Source organism: Spermophilus citellus, assembly GCF_964194105.1.
Source record: "Spermophilus citellus genome assembly, chromosome: 4".
Taxonomy (NCBI): Eukaryota; Metazoa; Chordata; class Mammalia; order Rodentia; family Sciuridae; genus Spermophilus; species Spermophilus citellus.
In genome coordinates, this window is record NC_138185.1 from 9,084,787 (window position 1) to 9,109,390 (window position 24,604).

Genomic DNA, 24,604 nt, shown 5'->3' on the forward strand with positions numbered 1-24,604 from the left:
GAGTCACTTCACCACTGTGTTAACTGGTTTTGTATGGGTGTGCTCCGAGGTTGGGAGGGCCACTGTAGAGGGTTGACTGTTACTCAGCCTCTGCCCACCGTGTGGAAAACAAACAGGTGCCTCTTGTGAGATGCCCCTCTTCCAACTGCAGTTGAGCTGCTTCCTCCCCTGCCCTCCCCCAACCCAACTGTTTGCTAATTGAAAACAAATAATAAATACTTAAGTGCCATTTTCATCCCCTCTCTGACTCCATCCGTGTCTCCTTCTCCTGCTAGGACTTTTCCAGCATGAACGTTCTTGTAGAGGAGTGGAGCACAGTGGCTAATGGGGAGCATGCTCTCAAGTGGGACAGAGAACACCTCACAATCTGTCCATTTATGTGTCTAAATATCCATAAAGAATATTTAGCTCTTTAAATCCTACTTTCCTATCTATATAATCAATGTAATAAAATAGTAGAATCACAGCTTACTCAGAATTTATATTTTAAATGAATTCATAAGGTGCAAATTGGACGTCGCTAACATTGCCACTGGAGAACCTTCTATCACCATAAAATAGAGCACAGGTGGTTTTATGTATGTGGATATACAGTATCGGTCTTTATAAACGCATAACAATGCATATGATAGTGTGACTATAAAATAAAGATGTGCTAAATATAATTTTATAGTATATTAAATATGTCATTAGTTATTTTATTTCTTGCCCCTTTTCATGATTTTGCCCTGTTCACATGGTTGGATTTGCATATGCTACAACCCCAGTTATGTCCTTTATGGGGTTTGTTGTGAAAAAAAATGAAATTGTGCGTGATTGGGAAGTTGCTAACTCTGTGTGCAGGAAGGAGGAGAGGATGGTGGAGATGATGGAGAGGATGAATAATGATGAAGGTGAAGAGAATGGTGAGACTGAAGAGGGCAGGTGACGAAGATGACCGCAACTTGAGTCTCAACCTTATTCGGGTTCCTTAGGCCATTTGTTATTGCAGAATTTCCCATACTGACAAAGAGGAGGAAAATTTCAATTACAAGCCAATAACCAACAAAATTAATCAACAAAATTAAAATAATATAAAAGTACAATTTGTAATACTTGGGGACAGAAGCCTGCAGCTCTGTCTTTAACTCTCTTGAGGGTCCCGCGGGCCTACCGCTCTAACCTGCTCCTCCCAAAGTTGGCAGGATTGGGCCTTAGACACACTTGCCTCCGCACTTCTGTCTCTTTTGATGAGGAAGATCAGCTCAAGCAATATTATTTTGTAGTTATAAGACATTAAATCACACTGAACTTTAGTTCCCTAAATGACTCTTTAAATATTTAATATCATGTTAAAAAATGTACAAATGTGAGAGCAGAAAGCAGGTCGGTGGTTGGGAGGGGAGAACGTTCAGGCCTTTTGTAGAAAGCTGGACTGAGTCTTTCATTTTCTTAGAAAACAGATTGCAAAGTTGATTATTTGGACCATATATTGATCATTAATATTTTTCTGCTATATACAATATGCATTGCTATATCAGACAAAATTGTAACAGAGAGTTAATAAAATACCTTTTTAAAATATACACCTTGTTGAAAGATAACTTTTTAAAAGAAATTATCAAATGCATATGAAAGTAGGAAAAAGCATAATGATCCCCTTGTACCTCATCACCACTTTAGCAGCAAATGATATCTTGCCACTTTTATTTCATCTTTGCTCCACTAATCCCCTCTTACTCCCACCTTTCTGCCTTTTTCTGATGGATTTTAAAGAAAAGCCTGGGTTTTGTATATTTCATTATAAATTATTCAATATTGTATCTTTATAGACTTTAAAAATAGCTATAAGACCCTTCTGAAATATATTTTAGACCCTGCTAAATATCAGGTCTGTAGAACCATCAGGAAACTTTGCCTTTGGGACCAGCCTGCCTTGACGAGCTGCTGCGTTGGCTGTGTGGGCCAACACCCCCGTGTACCCCGGGTTTGGAACACATGTGCTGGAGTTACGTTACAGAAGGGACAGATCCAAATGGGCAGACATCTTCTTTGAAGCCAGGTCTTTAATATTTTCAACGTTGCTGCTGCAAGGTCTCCGTGGTGCCTACTCCATTCTGCCGTGACCGTGCAAAAGCCACCACAGATGACAGGTGGATGCAATGTATGCCAGTGTCACATCATGTGCAGCAGGCAAAGGGCTAGGCTGGCCCTTGGGCCACAGTTGTTGACCCTGGCTTTAGAAAAAGTAATACAACTGTGACCCAAAGAGGGTTTTCAGACCCTGGGACCACCAGAACCTTGGCGAGTTGAGCATGTGGGTCGAACAGCAATGCTTCACGACCCAGAACACCCAAACTCTAGACCTGTCTTCAGCATTGGCAAGATGTCGATCAGGCCACTTACTTTTTGATTCACGGCTTCTCATTGGTGACACAGAGACAGAGGCACCCACTCTTCTTTCTTAAACAGGTTATTGTGGACTGAATGAGCTCATGGATACAAAGTGCTTGCTGCACCGCAAGGTACTATTCAAACCCAAGGCATTGCTGTTCTCTTAATGTTGGACGTCTGCATGACTTCCGGAGATGATTCTTAATTATTTTTTTTATCCCTAACTTTTCATTTTTCTGAATGCTAGACACATAACAATTAAAGATGAACTTAGACTTCACTGAGCACTTCTATGCATAGACAGGGGCAGTAGCCCTGGGAGGGGGGTTATATATGACTCATGTTTAATCAATCAGCTATTACTATCTTGCTTTTTTAAAATACTTTTTTAGTTGTAGACACAATACCTTTATTTTATTTATTTGTTTTTATGTGGTGCTGAGGATTGAACCCAGTGGCTCATACGTGCTGGGGAAACACTCTACCAGCTGAGCTACAACCCCGGCCCAACTACCTTGCTTTTGATAGTGAGGAAACTAGCTTAAGTAATGGTCTGGCTCCTGTTGGGAGTGAGTGGTGGCATCAGAATTGGAACCCATCTCTGTCTGACGCTATGTCTGTCTGACTCCACTGTTGTTTGTCTGTACTTCAATGACATTTAGGGCATACTGTCACCTCCTTTTTTGCAACATTACCACTAACCCTCTTGTAGTCTCCATGGCGCTCTTCTGCCTAGAGTAGCTAGTGACACACAGTTGTGTCACTCACTCAAGTCACCAACCTGAATAACTCCTATGTATCCTCAAGAACCAAGCTTAGCTGAACATTTCCCAAGAGGGATTTTCTTGAGCCCCTGGCCTGGGCCAGGTCCCTGTGTCCAGTTGTTTAACTGTTACTTTGCATTTGCTTGGTCATGCAGGTTCATTACTGCAAACAGGCTCCGTCATGGAGACAGTGTCACGAAAGCAGAAATTACATGTTTTCGCTCCCCTCGCTATCACTAGCCCTGGCCCCAAGTGCTCAACAAATAGCTGTTTGAAGAAATCAGTCTGTAAAGATGATGAGAGAAAATGTTCATCATCTCTAGCAATTAGAGAAATGCAAATCAAGACTACACTAAGATTTTATCTCACTCCAGTCAGAATGACAACTATCAAGAATGCAAGTAAAAGAAGTGTTGGCGAGGATGTGGGGAAATATGTACACTTACACATTGCTGGTGGGACTGAAAATTGGTGCAACCACTCTGGAAAGCAGCATGGAAATTCTTCAGAACTTGGAATAGAATCACCATTTAACCCAGCTCTCCTACTCGTCAGTTTATACCTAAAGGACTTAAAATCAGCATACTACAGTGATAAAGCCACATCAATGTTTATAGCAGCTCAGTTCACAAAAGCTAAACTATGGAACCAACTTAGGTGCCCTTCAATAGATAAATGGATAAAGAAAATGTGGTACATATACACAATGGAATATTACTCAGCCTTAAAGAAGAATGAAATGATGGCATTTGCAGATAAATGGATGGAGCTGGAGGATTATCATTCTATGTGAAATAAGCCAAACCCAAAAAACCAAAGGCTGAATGTTTTCTCTGATAAGCAGATGCTAATCCATAATGGGGGTGGGTGGGAAAGAATGAAGGAATTTTGGATTGGGCAGAGGGGAGTGAGGGAAGGGGAGGGGGTATGAAAGTGGGAAGGACCATGGAATGATATGGACATTGTTACCCTATATACATGTCTGATCACACTACTGGTGTGACTCTGCACCATGTTCAGCCAGAGGAAGGAGAAGTTGTGCTCCATTTGTGTACAATGTGTCCAAATGCAGTCTGCTGTTATGTATAAGTAATTAAAACAAATTTCAAAAAATTTAAAAAGATGATGAAGATGGAAGTGACATGGTTTTAAGAAGAGTTGGCATCAGAGTGGCCTTTTTCACCTACCTTTTTCTTGGTGCATTATAGTTGTGCATAATGGGGGGACCTCTGTTGTAGATCTGCACATGCACACAGTACAATGATGTGGTTCCGCCATTCTCATTCTCCAGTATTTCTCCCTTCTCTGCTCTCCCCTGGTCCCTGTCCCCTCTCTACTGATGTTCCTTTGATTTTCATGAGATTCCCCCACCTTTCTTTTCCTTATTCCTCTCTGGCTTCCACATAGGAGAGAAAACAAGTGACTCTTGACTTTCTGAGTTTGGCTTATTTTGCTTAACATGTTCTCAAGTTCCATTCATTTTCCTGCAAATGACACAATTTTATTCTTCTTTATGGATGAATAAACCTCCATGGTATGTGTATACCACATTTTCTTTGTCCATTCATCCACTGATGGACACTTAGGCTAGTTCCACAGTTTGCCTGTTGTGAACTGGGCGGCTATAAAAATGGGTGTGTATGTATTGCTATAGCACACTGACTTTTGTTCTGTTTCTCTTTATTCTTTTTAGATATACATGACAATTTTAGCTATGATACATACATGGATATAACTTATTCTAATTAGGATCCCGTTCTTGTGGTTGTACTTGATGTAGACTTTCACTGGTGGTATATTCATATGTGAATATAGGAAAGTTATGTCCAATTTGATGACTTTGATTCTTTAGGATAAACACTGAGAAGTGGTATATACCTAGGTCATATGGGGTTCCATGCCTAGTGTTTTGAATAAACTCCTTATTTATTTCCATAGTAGTTGGTCTAATTTACAGTCCCACCACAGTATAAAAGTGTTCCTTTTTCTCCACATTCTCGCCAGCATTTAGTATTGTTTGTAGTCTTCATGACTGCCACTCCGACTGGAGTGAGATGAAATCTCAGTGTCGCTTTGATTTGCATTTCCCTAATTGCTACCGGCCTTGAACCTTTTTTTTTCATGTTTTTTGGCTATTTGTATTTCTTCTTTTGAGAAGTGGCTGTTCATTTCCCATTTATTAATTGAGGTGTTTTTGATGTTAAGTTCTTTGAATTCTTTATATATCCTGATATTAATGCTCTGTCAAAGAGTAGCTAGCAAAGATTTTCTCCCATTCTGTAGGTTCTCTCTTCACATTCCTAATTGTTTCCTTCACTGTGCAGAAGCTTTTTGATTTGATGCTGTCCCCTTTATTAACTCTTGGCATTATTTCCTGAGCTTTAGGAACACGACTGAGAAGGCCATTGCCTGTGCCTATGAGGTGGAGTATTGACCCTACATTTTCATCTAGGAGTTCTATAGTTTCCTGTCTAATTCCTAGGTCTTTAATCCATTTGGGGTTGATTTTTGGATAACCATTTTCACAGAACCCTTTATTTAAAAGGCCACCTTTTCTCCAGTATATGTTTTTTTCAAGAATCAGATGACTGTAGATGTTTGCCTTTGTCTCTATGTCTTCTATTGTGCACCATTGGTCTGTATGTCTGTTTTTATACCAGCACCATGCAGTTTTGGTTATTAGAGCTCTGTAGCATAATTTGAAGTCAGGAATTGTGATGCTTCCAGCATTGTTTTATTCCCCCCCCCCCATCCTTGGCTTAGAATTGCTTTGGTAGACTGGGTCTTTTCTTCTTCCAAATGAATTTTATGACTGTTTTTTCTAGTTCTGTGAAAAATGACAATCAATCCTCCCTCCCTCCCTCCCTCCCTCACTCCCTTCCTTCCTTCCTTCCTTCCTTCCTTCCTTCCTTCCTTCCTTCCTTCCTTCGGATTGCCTTGAATCTGAATGTTGCTTTTGAGAGTATGGCCATTTTAACAATAGTCATCTGCCTATCCATGAACATGGGGAATCTTCCTGCCTTCTTGTGTCTTTTTCAGTTCCTTCACCGTGGTCTTTCTTGCATCATGAGTTGAGTTGGGCAGAGGAGCCATCTGGTAGGAGGCCAGTCCAGTGCCTCTATGACTGTGGTGGGCATGCTGCATAGCTGTCAGGTCTACCATGAGCTCCTTAGCCAGAGGAGGCCTCTTCCTGTTCACATACACTGGGGAGGCATCAGGGAGGAAGTTGTTCATGCAGCTGGGCTCCTGCCTGCGGAGCGGGGGTTGGAAATATGAAAAGCACGTGTGGGCGTGTGTATGTGTGTCTATATGAAGACAAAGTTTGTCTCCTCATACTTTACAAAGAAGAGTCCTGAGAAAATAACAGAAGGGAAGGGCAAGAGGTATTCCAAACTGAAAAGACTCCGGAGGCCAAATGGGTAACATAAATGTGTGAAGGGCTGAGTATAAGTCAGAGATAGATGAAGTCCTCAGTGACCTGGAGAATCCTCACTCAGCTTAAAGATGTTGAAATTCAACACATGAAAACAGTCATTTTGTAGATAAGACCAAGGCAGGCACAAGGCTGACTGTGGAATTCAACTTTGCAATTCCCCAGGTGACAGAGGGAGTGAGGACACCAGAGCAGAGATGTCACCCAAGGGAAGTGGATCCTGGGGCATATGGTGGACCTTGGACTATCTTGATCAGCTTCTTTGTTTCTTAACCCTGCCAGTTCTTTAGGTTGAAGACCTTGTGCGGAATCTCAGCCACCCTGTGGCATTCTTCAGCAGCAACTGCATCATCAGATTTTGGTTCTTGTGCACTGTGAGTGGAAGGTGGGACTAACCCAGTGAAACCAGAGTTTCTCTCTTTATTGTCATGGACTCCTAGGAGATTTCTAACTAACACCTCTGGTTTTGGGTTTAGCATATTCTAAACAGATCATTGGGGTCATTCCAATGTTCCTGGGTACTTTTGATCATGAATTTTATTCTTCCTTATATTAATTTCTGATTTGGCTTCCAGGGAACGTACAGGCCATTCTGCTCCTGTTATCTTTTATTAGGGTCTTCGCCATTTCTTATCAGCAGAGTCCGAGCAGGTGATGCCACGGTGCCTGAGGTCCCTGCGTGGGCACCCAGGTTAATGTAGGGCTATGCCAGAGCCATAAAGTGTGCAAGAGTCATTTATTGCACTGGACCTTCACTTTACGTTTAATTATCTTAAACGTTGCAAGCTCAGCTCTTCTGCTTGCCAAGGTCTGTTGCGTAGAGACGATGTTGATGGAGTTTCCTTTAAGTTCCTCCAAAGGGCCAAAGGTTAGACTCTTATGAGGCTACAAAAACCAAAGGGCCTTGTAGATAGCAGGACTAAGATTGCAGAAAGGGACAAAATGACCATGTAACACAGCACTTGCTTTTACAAATACATCCAGAGGCAGAACATTAGTCAAAGCAACTGCTCAGAGACATGGACATGAGTGCAGAGGACATTGGCAGATGGAATGTCGCCGCTGCTTTCCTGCTCTGTGAGGGGAAGGAAGGTAGGAATAAATCCAGAAGCCTGTTCCTTCTTGGGTGGGATAAATATGGCTTCGAATAATGAACTCAGGGCTGGAGGGCACCATATCCATTTGCTGGACATGTGCCCCGGTAGTTAAAAGCATCGAGAGGAAGGAAGTCTTTCCCCAGGAAGAAAGGAATTGGGGAGTGGAGGCGTCAGGCTGCACAAGGTGGCTCTCCTGATTCCCGACACCGCATGCTGGAAAGAGCCCACAGAGCTCCAGCCACCAACTGCCGTATTTGTCACTGTCACTTCAGAAGTGCTCGGCATTGTTCAGGAAATTGTATGTGTAAAGCAGAGCTGCCTGTGCCCGGCTCCGACAGGGGAGTGGCTTTGTGAGGGTGCTTGAAACCGAAACAGAGGCTTATGTGTCCTATTATGTGCCCCAGCAAGAGTCATAAATAATTGTGACAAGTTTTTTTCCCCATCCCATGTGACAGTCCTTGACTCTGCCTCCTGTCTCCTCTCCCCTCGGCCTCATAGACTAGACCTGCCAGGCTGGGTGATGATAGATGTTACCGGGCAGCAAATGACAGCTGGATAGATTTTTTAGTTGGTGCTTTAGAGGAAATCAGATGTGCTGTATAAAGCAATAAAAAAAGCACACTCACAAGGTGGATTAAAAATAGCTAGCACAGCAGTAACCCACTTTGTTGTTTATCAAAAGTTAAATCTCACATGGTAAGTCCTAGTGATGTGTTAATTTTTCAGATTCCTGTCAGAATGATGCTGAGGACAGACATCGAAAAGGGGGGGAAAAGGAATAAAAGCAATTGACCCTTTCCTTATTTTCTATGTTTGTCTAATGAGACAGAAACATTTTCTTTTCTTCTCTAAAGGGTAGCTAAGAAGAGAAATGGGCTCCTGGTGCTATGCCATATCGCTGAGATTTTTTTTTTCTTATTCTTGAATTTTCACCATAAAATCAGAAACGTGTAAAGCCTGGGATCATTCAGGCTCTGTTCAATTAAATTAAGGAATTTCCTCCTCACATGGCTCCTCCTCCTCCGCACACGCTATTGATCTAGACTCTGTAACAAATGGTCTGGTTTCCCAACCACCTTGGAAATGTCATGTAGGAGTCAACACAACTAGTTAGTGTATGTTTTATAAAGAATTACAGCCTGTCCTGAGTTACGCCGACTCTCATCTCAGGCAGCCTGGCTTGGCTACCCAGTGTCTCGATGGATGTGTGGAGCTTCCAGAACATGATTCAGTGACCTACCCCACTCCCCAGTTCACGGACGTGACAGGCTGAGACGCACTTAGTCATTGCCTTTCTGTCTCCCCAGCACCGTCCGGGAAGGAGCTGCCGTGTGATTTAAGAGTGCTCAGTATATCAGATCACGACCATTTTCCCTCTTGATTTTTCTGATGAATCACGTTAGGAAGGCTGTAGTTTTCACCTGGCAACGTGTGGCAGGAGGAGGCCGGGCAGCACAAAATGTTTATTAAAAAAAAAAATGTCTTCTGGGCTGGGGAACAGGCCAAGTGCGTTATTTGAGTTATGTCTCTATCATGAAAATTGGGGAACAATTCAATACTGATACAGTGACATTTCTTGCCATATCCCTAAGTTGGATGTGTGCTGTTTATTACTTTGGTGGTTGTAGCATTATCTCCGCAGGACAATTTCCATAATAAAACCTCTTTTCTGTGGCTTATCACTCAATGGGTCCATCTTTTTTTTTTTTTTTTTTTTCCTGTAGACATGAATTGATGGGCCTAGGAAGGCTGAGAAAATAAACTGAAATGATCCAAAAGGCAGGTTTGGAGTTCCTGCTGCCTGGGTTTAAACTCCAGCTCGTCCTTGGATTCCCTGTGGGACATTGTCAAGTTATTTAGCCTCTTTATACCTCAGTATTTTTAACTGGAAAATTCGGATGATAATTATCCCCACATAATCGTGTTGTTTTGAGGACTGAATGAAATTCATGGGCTTCAGACAATCCCTGTTGATAGGTGTTGAATAAATAGAATTTTAGTTATTATCCCAATAACTTTTATTATTTTGCTACTACAATGACAATAATTTTTATTATTTAGTTATTATAATTATTCCTGGGACAGTTCCGCTCAGGCCACCTGCATCTTCTCACTCTGAATCTTTCCAGGTTTCCTGGGTTGGGTGTGTAGATGGAAAGTTATTTTAGGAATGGGGCCTTCTTTGAGGTGAAACACATAGTAACATTTTACGTGGATTCTAAATGCTTTTTGATAATTCTAAATGTTTTTTGATGCATCCTCTCAGTATAAGAATACTGATGCTGCTTCTGTGACAAATTGTATCTCTTTCTCATTGCAAAAGAACCTTCAATGAGATGCTCTATGTGAACCTGAGAGATGCTAATGCCTCCACCTGGTCTCAGGTTCTTGTTCCCTTCTCCTCTGCTCACCATCCAGCTGTCTTTTGAAGACTTCCTTGGGCTGTAGCCATAAGTCATAGGCAGGTTCTATCTGCCTCTAGAATCATTGAAACAAAAACTTTTTAGAGGTGATTTCCAGTAAAAATGCACTTATATTGTGCCCAGGGTATGCACACACAGAACACACACGCATTGAACTGAACTGCACATTCCATGAAACAGTGGCCCTCGTCCCCACAGATGAGACACTCTGCCATTGTCTGTTCTTTCCTACTTCATTTTCTGAAAGTGTTGCATCCGATCAGGCTGGTGATCGTTTCCTGCTTTGAGGGCCATGCCATCCTTAGTTCAGCCACTGGGCTTTGCCCTTGTTTGTCCTGGGAAGGCAGCTGCAGATAGAACTTGAACCAATGGGCACAGCTCTTTCCTAAAATCTTAACTAATGGATACTGAGATTTGCATTTTATATATATTTTTGTGTGTGTGTGTGTCACAAAATAGAATTCCCTCCATCATTTAAAAATATAAAAACCATTCCTAGCTTGCAGCACACACACAAATAGGTAGTAGGCCAGATTTGGCTCGTGGGCCCCAGCCATTGCTTTAGACCTGTAATTTGCAAAACACTCTACTGGGTCATTTCCCAAAGTGACTTCAAAGGGACATTTGTTGGGCAGGAAAGCAGATGGGCATTAAAACGCATCTGTCTTCACATGGGTTTGTGAGACCAGAGTGGACAAAGATGCCAATTATTCAGAAGGAATCTGGTGACTTTCTGACATGCCATTTGACTTCAGGACTTTCCACACGGGGCATGAGAAGGCACCTTCCCCCTGTTTGGTCACAAGACTCATATTTTGTAAAGCATCGTCAAGACTTAACTTCTGAGGACTGCATTTGGGAGCCTATTTCAAAGCCCAAGTCTGCGGGATGCCCCCATCTCTGGATGGCAGCAAGCATCGTAGGTAGAGACCTCAGCCCTCACCAGTGAGCAAGTCTTTGGCACTCATGAGTCTCCCATTCAGGGATACACTCTGCACCTCCTGTGAGCACAACACTACAGGAAGCATGTAGAAGACTGGACAGTTGATTCAGAACTTTACCACAGGAAGCAAACACATCAACAAATACATATTCACATGGTCCCACTCTGACTCAAGACTCAAGTGTTGGTGGCATCACAATAGGGGGTGACAATGATAACACCCACGAGATTTGATCACGTCATGACTGTCCTGCCATTTTCACGTATGTTGCTTCAACTGATTCTAACAGCAGCTGTGGGAGCTGAAGGGGCCGGGGACGTGGAGCACCTTGTCTAGGTACACATGGGCAGTGGGATACCAAGTTCAGGAGCTGGGCTTCCTTAGAATTCCTGTAGTTTCCACCAAAAGTACTGGAAATACTTTGAGAAGGAAGAATATTTGGGGTGAATTCTGGGAAGGGCTCATAGACATGGATTATTGAGAAAATCTGGAAGTCACAGTTTGTGTATATGTGTACGTGTGTGTGTGCATGTGTGCGTGTATGTGTTTGTGTGTGTGTGTGTGTGTGTGTGTGTGTGTGTGGTGTGCGCATGCTCACATGTAGAAGTGACTTCAGAAAAGTATAAACAGTGAGTTCTGGGCAAGATTCAGAGAAGTCTTTTAAGAGGACTACCCAGAGCTGCTAAATCAAAACCAACCAGCGAATCAACGTGATGACTATTTAGGCCCTACTACTTCCAGAGACTAATCCAAGCCAGATACCTTGGGTCCTAGTTCACCTTCTAATAGCAATGCCAGACATAGCTTCCTGTTTCAGACCTGCAGGAAGGGCCACCATAAAGCAACTTGAGATTAAAAAGTGCCATAGATCCCCTGGCATTGGTTTGGAAGAACTCTGCAAATTTTGAGGAGAGCAGGAAACTTGTTCATGTTGGGCCTGTCTCCTAAAAAGACAACTTAAGCACCAGTCCCTTCATGATTCTGTTTTTTCCCAATAGAACTTTCACACAGATAATTTTGTTTTTCTTAAAAGAAATACGTTAGTCGCTGTGAAAAGAAAGTTAGTTTCCAAAGTTCAATAGGATATAAATAGAGGCCTAGTCAACTCAAGGTTGTAATTTGAGAATTCATCATTATTTAGATTCTATGAGGATTGAAACGAGAATAAAGATGACCTCAGGTCATGGCACTCTTTCCAATTAAAAAATTTAAAAAAAACCCAGCTTTGAAAAATCATGCTGCATATTTAAAACTCATATCTCCTAGTGACTGGGGATTAGATGTTCCACAGAGTGCGAGAAATTTGTAAATATTAATAGGTAGGATTATTCTTAGGAGCATGTGCTTATCTTCTACAATTTTGATAACAGGGTTGGGTGAATTGATCGCTCTGTTTTCTGGCACTTTGCAGTGCAAATCAAGGAATCAATAATTAGGCACCAGTGCATCTGATTTACAGAACTGTCAGATGCCCAGAGATGCCTGGCTGCTTGCGGGTGGGGTCCCTTTGTCATTCAGGTCTCAGATCCTTCCTGATGGTTTCATTAAAGGAACCACCACCTGTCCCTCTTTCGCTGCCCTTTTATTCTGTTTTGTTTCCTTCACGTTATTTCTTGTAAACTGAGTTCATCTTTGACATTTTTACAGCCTGTGCCCTGCCCCATGGTGTAAGTCCCAAGAGAAGCTAACCCTGCTTCCCCCCCCAGGCTCAGCAAGCCATGGTCTATGGGCCTAATTCAGTCCATTCCCTGATTTGTGGGGCCTGAATGCTAAAGACACTCTTTTCATTTTTATATGGTTGAAAACAATCAAGATTTTGTGACACACAGAATTTCAGTGTCCCTATATAATAACTTTCTCAAACGCTGCAGTGCCCGTTCCTTTGCATGGTGTCTGTGGCTGCTTTTAGGCTACAGTGTTTACTGCCAGAACTGATTCTTTCAACAGAGTCAGAGACCATGTCTGAAAAATGTAAAATATTTACTATCGTGCGCTTTACAGAAGAAGTCCTCTGACCCCTGCCCCCATGCACCTAGCCCAAGGCCTGGTGGTTCTCAGTGGTCAATAAACATTGTGGATGAACTAATAAAGAGCAGGGATTGCAAAGAGCTATTTCCAAATGTCCATTCTCTGCCACTCATAAACAAGAAAGAGGAACAAATGAACCCACACGAATCTTACCTGCTCCCTAAACTGTCACAGTCCGATTGCAAACACCTAGGGCTGGACACAGCCTGCCTGGAAGCTGGCTTAAGGATTCTTTGAGAGCGATGACAAAGTTCTATCTCAGGAAAGTCCTAGTACTCCAGGTTCCAGTTTCTAGACACTGAATACTTTCTGTTTCCTTTTGGTCTAATGTTTTCTCAAACCAGCTCTTTTCTCTCCGTACTTTTATCTGAAATCTGTGAAGAGATTGACTCTGGTTTTGACCACCCAAACTCAGCTCACCTTTCTTCCATGAAATGTCACTGTTGTCCTCTAATCCTCCCAATACAAAGACCTGCGTAACTGGGAGAATGCATTTGAAAGAGTCCACGGTACAAAAAGACAGGCTGAAAATAACAAGGGGAAGAAATGTACCAGGCACATCTGCACACACACACAAAGTTGCTAAGGAAACACTGCGGCTCCTTACAAACTGCCAGCTCCATCACGCTTATAAAGAACCGACGACAACTGACCTGTGTCTCCTCTTTTCCTGCCTGCCTTTTACCAGGCACACAGGGGCCTTGGGGCTTGAATGATGCTTTTGATAGGCAGATTTTCAGATTCAGTGCTGTCTGCCTGGATGGGGGGTGTCCTGGTTTCCGGCTCAGCTAGGAGCTAGGAAATCTTTTCTGAGCATCGATTCCATTGTGACCCAGTCTGTGCAACTGAAAGGTACATTTTCACATATGAATTTGGTGTCTACAGTCCTGAGGAGAAAAATGACACATTTTGTTGCATTATTTAAATATTCCTGCTGAATGCCAAATTAAAAATATCCATTAAAGGTTTATTTGATATCTTCCTAATTATTGCCCATTGCGCATTTGACAAATTATTTACACATTTTAATAATTGCAACTTTCTTTGGAAGTGACACAAAAACAATTACTTTTTCGAAATTCCACTGTGTATATGCTTTTGAAACTACATAGCCATTAAAAACAGTCTGTCGAATTAAAGGTTGGGCAATTAATTAAGTGCAAATTCTGTAAAACTGGACCAAGGAGAAAATTCATCAAACCTATGAAATATGACCTATCTTGTCCAAAAGACAAATATGTTTAAACAAAAGATGAAAATTGATGACAAAATTACGGGTAGCAAAATGCACACAGAGCAAATATAAGACAGCTGTACTTGGTCTCAGCATGTTGGGTTTAGCCTCACAGAAGTCACGATTCATTACCTTCACCGTCTTGTAAAACTTTTCATAGTTAATCTCCAAAGTACTGTATCTGGGATAATAAAAGTTCTCAAAAAGAGCTTGGAAGGCCTTTCTATTAATGATCTGCTGGCCTTTAGTGGAGGCCAATTAAATGTAGTGGAGTTGTGGATGGAGCCCGAGGGTAGGTCTCCCTAGGACAATTGCACCCCCATCCTACCTGTGACAACTGCATTGTACTGTGACAACTTACTTTTGTTTTTCTTTTTGGAACATATGACTTGGTTTTGCCAGTATCAAAAGCCTCATTGCACTTCTTTCTATCTTGAGAGAACTATGCTAATCCAAAGACTCTGGCTCTCCTGACAAACAGGCCCTGGGTGGATTTAGAGTGTGCAGCAGGGGCCACCAGAAGGCAGGACACTGGTTTACAAGGGTGAGTGCATCATGGGCCTCATCTGTGTGTATTACAAGTTCTGGACATTGTATGGGTACGTTCAGGTTCACAAATCGCCATCAGTATGGTGCAGAATGGGCCGAAGAAGGAGGCGGGTGTGGACTATGGGGATTGTTAAGGATACAAGGCTGTTATTTCCATATTAAAATGTAATGGTCTCATTAAAGTTGAAGCCACTGTTAAACTTGATTGAGTAAATTAGTTAATTAACCATAGCATGCAGCGTGTTCCTCAGGGCATACCTTTATTCCTAAGATACAGAGGAATGAATGCTCAGCTTGTAGGAGCTTATCCAGGGAGGTATGAGAATGCTCATCTTAGACTGGTGTATAGTAGGATACATATATATATATATATATATATATATATATGAAGCCAAATGTCAGAAAGTGAGGATGTTACTTGGTGTTAAAGGAAGATGGAAATAGTCTACCAATGAAGGAAGGCAGACTTTATTTTTAAGCTAAAATCTCTGAGGATCTTCTTGTTTTAAGAAAACACCTGATAAGCACTTTGTGGCCTGTTTTAGCCAACTCAATAAAAACACTTTCTCTTTCTTGCATATTTTGCTTTCTTTCCTTCTCTTTGCTTGAATATCCAAAGGTATCTCCGTGATACTTTTTGAAGGCTTTTTTGGGGGAGGATGTATTTGGGAACAGCAGTCAGGACTGCAGTGAGCTTCTGTGGGTGATCCAGTGCAGGGTAGGGTGGGGGAGAGACTTGGGAAGCATATCTAATTCACCTGCCCAAAGCCTGGTGTTGACAGACTGGTTTCCATTAAATTGTTGACCCATGAAACAAATAACCAAATGGACTGTTCTGGAAAGAAGTCAGCCTCCATTCCTGACCTTAGTTCCTGCAAATATAAAATAAGGTTAATAATCATAAACTATCTCCTGGGGTTGTACAAATGGTTGAATATGTGACTGAGGCAAAGTGCTTAGAGCAGGTCAGCGTGTGATAAGCTCCTACTAAGAACTGGCTATTATTGTTACTGAGCATAAAGAAAGGGAGGGGCAGGGTGGTCATGCAGCCAGAGCCTTGGTCAGCATGTCATGGCCCAGACAGGCTTTATCATCAATATCATGTTCATTTAGAAGGACCAGGGATCCCCAGACATTGAGTAGCAGAAAACCTGGGAGTTATTTGATTTTTTAAAAACTTTTTTTGGTCCCACGTGTTGTCTAACGGAAGCTGGAGTAGCGTCTTGCTGGGACTGGTGTGAAGTCTTGGACTATTGGGTCTTGTAAATCCCATCTGTAGGGGAATAAGCATTAATGCCACTAAAATCCCAAGTTTTCAGTTCTGTGAATGTGCCAATGAAATTGACACAGGTGCATTAAAATAGGTTGGAAATCATAATCTAGGGGTTATATATCCTTTAATATTTTTAATATATAATGGAAATACATGTGTATTTTCAAATGCTAAAATCAATTACCTATTACTTTACTCAAAAGAATAGACCTCTAAAAGCATAATAATTATTTCAAAGTTACCATAAGTGGTATATTTGTTGATCATTTAAGTTTGTATGGGTGTTCCCCATCTGGGATGATGGGACAGGTTAAACCTGAGTAGTAAACCAGAACTTGAGCATGACCGGGCTAATTCTGTGGTCCCTCATGGGATATGGTACTTATGCATATACATATTTTAAAAACATGCTTTTGTATTTATGATTGTAAGCCTCCCCTGGCCCCCCAAAAAGGAACTAGAAGGACTTGAAAAGAAGTAATTTATTTGGGAAGTGAGGCTAAGAAACATAGTGAGGGACTGGGAAAGTAACACAGAGAAGGCAGGAAAACCAATATATAATTCAAAACTGTAAAACCATGTAGAATGGTTTCCCAAAAGTAAACCAGGTCAGGCTAATTATTTTCTAGATCTATTGGTTTGGAATGAAAGCCAGATATGAAGGTGCCTCCTGAATCGGCAGCATTTACCGGGTTCTGATGTAGTGGCTTAGAAAAGGCAATTCCAGGCCTTCCTAGAAACTCATTTTAGGGACCATGTAATGCGGGTGCTACTGTCATCCCATCCGAGAGACGAGGACACGGAGGCCCAGAGAGTAAAAGACTTGCTGAGGTTACCAAGCGAGTCAGGCACCGTTTGAATTTGAGATGACGCAGAGTGAGTTCAGAGCCCACATTCCCGGCCCTCTGCCACCCAGCCCTGTTAGTTTCAGTCCCTCCGAAAGCGGCACAGCCCCCTCACGTCAGTGCTCCTGGCTTGAATGTGTGGCTCCGGAGTTGGATGGCTGGGGCTTTAGTTCCAGTTGCTCAGCCATTGTGTATGCAATCTTCAAAACCTTATTCCACTCTCTGCGGGTCCATGTCTGCATCTAGGAAATGGGATGGGTAACATGTGCAGGTAGGTGGGGTGGCCTGGCTCTGTATCCCTGTCTCACCTGTATCCCTGTCTCACCTGCTGTTCAGAGCAAGGTCCCCAGGCCAGCCGGTGGTTGCTACCTTCTAGCACAGGGATGCCCTGCTGCTTTCCAGCTGTATGCGAGTGGGCAGGGAGTGCTGGATCTAGGTCTTTGATCCACTTCAAAGGAAGGGGACAGATAGGAGCTGGGGGACATATAGCCAGTCTTCCTGCCCCCCCCCACCACCAGAGGACAACTATCCCACACAGTCTCTTAGATGGTTTTGATTTGGTCTGTGCTCCAGACCCACCTCCCCCCCGCCCCAAATGTGATCACCCAGTCACAGCACCCTCTCTGGGCCATGATCATACAGTCACACCACCCTCCCTGGGTCATGATCACACAGTCACAGCATCCTGTCTGGGCTTTCCCCTCTCCTTGAGTCACCACTCCAGTCTTTCACTGTGTCCCACTCTAACTTCTCAAATAAATAACTTTTTTCCAAATATTTCAAGCATCTCCTCTGGGGAGAATCCAAAGACACTCACTCTCAGTGAAGCAAGGTGTGCAGTTGGTGCCGGGCCTGGTGAGTACTAGATACCCAAACAGCCATCCGCTGTATTATTTGTTGTTATATAACATATGGAAATGCAAGGTGACTGGGAAGACGTAATAGCATCAGACTCATTCTCGAGGTCTGACTGCTGACAACTTTTAACCTTGTTCATCCTACTTTCCTGTCTGCCCTACATTGGGCAACCAAGTGAGAAGGTGCAGGTAATTCCTCTTTAGATCACACAGCGAGGATGGGTAAGCCACACAAGGCTCTTCCTTCCACCACCCTCAGCCACCACGAAAGCCCCTGTCCGTCCTTTTTTTTTTTTTTTTTTTTAAAGAGAGAGTGAGAGTGAGAGAGAGAGAGAGAGAGAGAGAGAGAGAGAGAGAGAGAGAGAATTTTTAATATTTATTTTTTAGTTCTCGGCGGACACAACATCTTTGTTGGTATGTGGTGCTGAGGATCGAACCCCGGCCGCACGCATGCCAGGCCAGCGCGCTACCGCTTGAGCCACATCCCCAGCCCCCCTGTCCGTCCTTTATTTGCCTTCTCAAGTGATTTTGGATCCACTTGGGAGCCTGCCTTGCTGTCCTCAGAAAGTCTCTTCTTATGATCGGTGCACCTTTGCATAACTTCTTTGTGTGCGTGGGGTTATGGCATCTGAACCAAACTTTGGGCCATGTCCGTTCTGTTTCTGTGGATTGTCACAATAGAAGAAATTCTGTTCTCTACCACAAAAAGCCTCCCAGGATGCCCTAAGACAACAAAGCTTCAGGGAGTTTTAACACTGTTGCCGTCCGTGTCAGGAGAGGTCTGCATGGCAGGGTGGGGCTGAAGGCTGAGTCCAGGAGGCTGTGGAGGGTCCAGGCCCACATCAGAGGCCAGTGCTCGGTTCCTCTCCTGGCAGTGGGCAGAGATCTGGGACACGAAGTCTTTGTTCAAAGGAAAAGATGCCTTTTAAAGCTTTGTGACACATTGGACATTGTCACAGACTGGGATTTTTAACGAGGACAATTAGTATTACAATGCACAGCCTACATAATTTCTTGAAGGTCAGAAATACATTTGAGACTTAGAACAGTAAGCACGCTAGAAATAATAATGCTCAAAAATATGAAGGAAACACAAATGTTTGGATTCATATGTCATTGGGTTTAGAAAGAGAATTTCCATTTTGGTTTTTGAAAGTTTGGAAGAGGCAGCCCCAAAGCAGGGTATTGGACCACAATTATATAACTTCTCCCCCTGAGTCTCCAGTCCTCTATTTATAACAGTCAAGTGTCGGCATAAATGTGAAAATTTAAAGTGAAGGCTTCTTGCCTCATGGTCTTGTGATGTTTGATTTTTACCTTTAGTTTAATTTAACAAAGATTTCCTCAGGATAGCTTCTTAATGGGTAACCAGGGGAAGTTCTTTTCAAGACTGTAAAATCTGAATTTCACTCTCTCGATTAATTTTGAATAATAATAAATTCTGCTTAGAACATTTGAAACAAAATCTGCTTAGAACATTCATATTTGAAACATTTAAATGTGAATGCTAATAGACAAGAACACCATCAATTGTTGCTGGGAATGATGTGATACGAATTTATTTACTCAATACCTATGTTTATATATATATCTCAAACATGAGTTAAGTCAGAATATTACAGAGTTTTTATTCCAAAAACTGCTTTAAAATGAATGCAGCCCTTTGCACAAAGATTACAAAGAAGTTGCTAAAGAGAAATTCGCAGGTTACATAGTTTAGGCTCCCTGCTAAATTGCAATCATGAAAAAGTAGTTTTTCAAAGGGGGAAAAAAATCAGAATTCCCAAGATGTTCCATTCTCTTGTTCTTGCAGTATTTGGCAGTGTTCATGTTGGAGACATAATTAATGAGTAAAAATATTTTCATTGGAAGAAAATGGGCAGAGATGGAAATGAAAGGTACGCGGCACCATTGCCTCTGTGAGAGGGTATGTTGGGGGTCTTCTCCTGCCTTTGCAGTGCTGGTCTTGATGGGCGGGTGGAGTTCATGGCGGATACATCAGCTTCCTAGCCCTGCAGCCCTCAGGAGCCTTGGCCCCAGCTGCCAGCTCAGTCTGAGCACACGTTAAGGAAGGCTCCATCCTTCACCGGCTCTCTTTCCTGGTCCCTTTATGATGCTTCCTGGGGTCACGTTCCATTTAGATCTTCGTCTTGGGAGCTGCTGCTGGGGGAACCCAACCCAAGATTCCCCAGGGATGAATTTGTTCGATGCCCTTTTTTTTCCCCCAATCCCTAACCTCCTCACTCATATTTTAATACCAGCTGTGTGTATCCACTGTGTGAGGTGCTAGAAGCTTCCAGTCAAGCAGTCTCTACTGAGAGAGAGAGAGAAGCTATAAGAAATGCTAACTTTACCGTCTGTGAATTCAACGATACCCAATGTTACCAAAGCGCGAGAAAAAAATGATTCAAGGTCCAGGGCTGCCATTCTGTTCGGTGCTGCAGTTCGAGATGGGGACAGGGGGGTGGAGTGTCCTCAGAGAGCCTCAGGTGACCTGTGCTCCTCCCAGAACATCTTCTCCTGTGATTCTCACATTTAAGGATTCAGCATCATCTCTGTTTTATGCAACGCGCTCCCTAAATACAAGTATTTTAGGAGGTCCTTGATGAAGAGCATGTGATTTTTCGGGTATTGGAGGAAAACCCAGCCCTGATGGGCTCATTGAGAAGCAGTGTGTCCTTCTGCATCGTCGGGTTCTTTTAAGGGATTTTGAAGGATAATTTTTTCCCTCCATAATCTTGACTCCAGGCTCCAACTTTTCAATCTGATTCTTATAACATCTGACTCCATTCTCAGTCCAGTGGGATGCGGAAAGAGCTTTCTGGAAGGGGTGTGCTGGTGGATATCGTGGGGACACTGGGAGATGGGACTAATACTGCCCTGGTCAGATCAGGGAAGATTTTTCAGAGCAGTTAATGCTTGAGCTGGATTTTAAAAGATAAGTGGACATTTGCCTAATGTTTGGGGAAAGGTAAGAAATGCAGCTCTTAAAATTCTACCACAGTGAGGGTCACTTTGCCTCTCTGATTTCCAACCCACAGACCTGTGGCTTTTGCTTCCATCAACAGTAGAGAGGCTCGGCGCTGTGCAAGCTTTTGTGAAGATTCAGCTGATTTGAGACACCGGATATCTAGCAGGACTTTCATTCTGCCTGCTCCTTTTGCCTCCAAAATCTGTATTAGGTAACGTCAAAGCAAGAGTCTGGGTCCTCCAAGAAGCAGATGTGAAGGTGGCATCAGACATCATGAGACTTCCTATAGGGGAAACGTCTACAAAGGAATATGGGGTGGGGTCTGGGAGAGATCAGGGAGCCGCTAGACCACCGTGCAGTTCCGCATCTGTGAACGAGATGAGGAGGGAAGGAAGGTTGGGGGGAGCCTCAGACATCAGGGCTGCTCTAAGATTTGTTTGCACAGCTGATGAGCCACCGTGTCCTGTCTGAGGCATCCCTGTCCTCAAGAAATGGCCTGCCTGTGTCTCCAACAGCTGCCTCCTGTGGGGAGTGTGGCCCCTCAGGGATGCGGTGAGGGCTTCCAAGCACTGCCCTGGGTTTGTTGGCCGGAGGGTTCCCACGGTCAGAGGTCTGAGCGGTCCCTTCATGGCCACTGCAGTCAGCGTTGCTTCTTGGGTGGGACATGTTCCATGGAGAGTTGCTGGCAGTGGTTCTAGGCAGCGCACTGAGCATAGCATGAAAATCATCCTCTTTAGAGGATAGTGATGGCGAAAACTCCAGCTGGTCCCATCATTTTGCACTTCCCCCTTTGACCACAGGCGTCTCTCAGGCTTATAAACTTCCGCCATTTATGATCTCCAGGTGCCCTGAGCAGCCGTGTTTCATTTTCACGTGGAGGTATCACGAGAGGCATCCCAGCGTATTCCCCTGTATGCCAAATGTCACTGATTTTCAACTTATGCTGCTCAAGTGGGTTTTTTTTCCTTTCAAATAATTCAAATCCATACATGGGAATCCATTTAAAGGAAATTGTAAAGAACTAAAGGAGAAGGCAGGTGGCCATGGAAGAGATTGGAGAAAAGTTTCCCAGAACGACTGGCACTTGGGTGACTCTGACTTAGGTCACTGGAAAGCAGCCCGCTGGGTCCACGTTGCCTCAACTTTTTACAGAGAACGCCCTTGCGGCCTCACTATCTTAAGTCACTTCCTTTTGGACAGGGTCACTGAAAGGACCGTCCGGCTTCATGGCGTCCCTGTGATTCTGTGGCAGAAGATGCTGTACACTCGGTTACTCATCCTTTAAACAAATCCCCAGGGGACAAACGCAGCTTGAATTGAGTTCGGGGAGGATAAAAAGTATTGTCTCTGAACAAAGGTGTATACTTTTTCCTGTCAGAAAAAGACAAGTAGACCTGTCACGATGCTTGCCTTACCTTCCAGAATCCTTAGGGCTGAATTTACTGCTTTTATGGTCTCATCTGTTCCAATCTGGCACCCCAAAGCACATCGCTTCCTGGTTCCTTCAGAGCACTGTTATTTAAAAGGATCTTTAACAATTTCAGGTCTCCCTTGCTCCTGCCTAGACCGGCTCCATGGCCTGATCAGCTGAGGTCCCTTTGCATGGTCGTCAAAGGGTGAACTTTGGTTGTGCCATGGTTCTGGATGACCCTGAAATTTCAGTGGCTCATCAACAGAAAAGGCTGATTTCTTGCTCATACCTGAGGTCTATTTCAAGTTAGCAGGGGTGAGAAGACTTTTCTTTAAATCTCCTCCTCGGGAGAAGCTGGCTGACAGGGACTTCACGTCCTGCCTGGTGGTTGGTTGCTATGTTGGGGCAACAAAATGACATGACTGTTGATTCATTTTCTTCTACAGGTATCACCAGGGAAGTGACATACATCACTTCTGCTTGTATTTCACTGGCTAACGCTGGTCCTCTGACCATGCCGAACACAGAGGAGGCAGGAGCATGCAGTTCCAGCATTTTACAGGGAGGAGGGAACTACCACATTGCCACCGGCCATATTTTATAATGCCAGAGGTCTACTAAGACCTCAGGATCTCCATGGCTTCCCGAGTCAGCCTTTGCTACCGTGTGCTTCTCTGACATGCTTGTTTTTAGGGATTGGCTCCCTGTCTTGTGATTGTCCCTGATGTTGCTGGTCTTAAGTCACATTGGATAATGTCCATTAAAACAATGTTCTTGTTGTTGGTTTGGGGTACAGGAAAGGAAAGTATGACCCAGGGCAGAAATAACCTCAAACTATCAAGAACATCCTCATGGTAATTGGCTATTATATCCACTGACTGTTGTGATCCTATTGCCCAGAACAGAGCTTGATACATGGGAAGTAGAGCCTCAAGAAAGGCTGAGTGAGTGAAATTCAGTGTGTTGTCACCCTCCGGGGCATTCAGATGTCTTGATCTGCCAGGTGGATTTCCCTCTGCCTGGCACCCTCCCGACTCCTGCATGTTGCCCAGGAAGTTTTTCCACTCTTTATATCATGACTTATATTTTCTCTTCCAGACTTTTCTCTCAGTGTAAAGAAAGAGAACTTGAGATGTTGATTGAGAACCTGCTATCTGTCAGGTGTCATGGTACACACTTCACACAGCTTCTTTTTAAATACTCAAATAATCCTTCAAGGTGGATATTAATATACCCATTTAACCTTGATGTTATTCTCAGAGAAGTTGATTTTTTTTTCTTTGCTCTTTTTTATTCAACTGATTCTGAGCCAAGGTTCTGCTTGACAATGCAGAGGATGAGCTCATGGTTTGAGCCCTGAGTGTCCACTATTCCTCTGACCACCATTTTGTCCAGTGGTGGCCCGCACATAACTCAATTTGATCACATGACAGTCAGACCTGGGACTTTTGTCTCAATTGCTGAAAGAGAAGTTTTATTTTCCAGCTGGATTTGAACATGGGACAGCATCGTCCTGTGGCTCCAGGAAGCCACCTTGCCACCACACCAGGCTGAGAAAAAGAACTTGGGCAACAGCCCAGGGAAACTGGAGGAAGTCAGGTCTGAATGAGGTTGTCAACTCCCGGGTGAACGGAGGCCCAAACCAGGTTCACCTGTTCTTCTCAGTTACATGAGATCACCAACTGTCTTTAAGTCAAACAAGTGAGATTTTCTTTCTCTTGAACCCTGACAGACACAGCCTCCTTTCCCATGTGTCCATGGAGCCCATCTTGGGAAAGGCCTTCAGAAGAGGAATCAAGCTGAGAGGAAGGCAAGATCCTCCCATTCTGTGATCTGGAAGGTTAAGGCGTAAACATTCTGAGATCCGTACTGTCTTCTGTCTGTGTTTTGATTTTCCTTTTTGGGGGAACGAGTTTGTTCACCTGTAAACACATGAGCTCGTTAGGGTTGCATCTGGAATGTCCCCCACAGGCTCCTGGGTTGAAGGCTTGGTCCCCAGGGCAGCAGTGTTCAGAGGAGGGAATTCTGGGAAGCAGTGGGTTACTTCATAGATGGGTTCAAACCAAAGTAGACCACGACGGGTAGGTGGTGGAAAAGGCAGGAGGCAGAACCTGGTCGGAGGGAGTGGGTCCTTTAGGGGTGCACTGGGGACTGTGCATTGTCTCTGGCCCCTTCCCCTCTCTGCTTCCTGCCTGCCCTGAGCTGAGCAGCTGTCCTCCGCCATGCCCTTCTATCATGATGCTCTGCCTCACTTCCGGCCTAAAGCCATGGAGTCAGCTGACCGTGGACTGAAACCATGAGCCCCAGTCTCTCTCCTCCTCTGAGTTGTTACCATCAGGTCTTTTGACCACAGCAATGAAAACCTAACCCATAAATAATATCACTCACAGCCTTTTTTACTG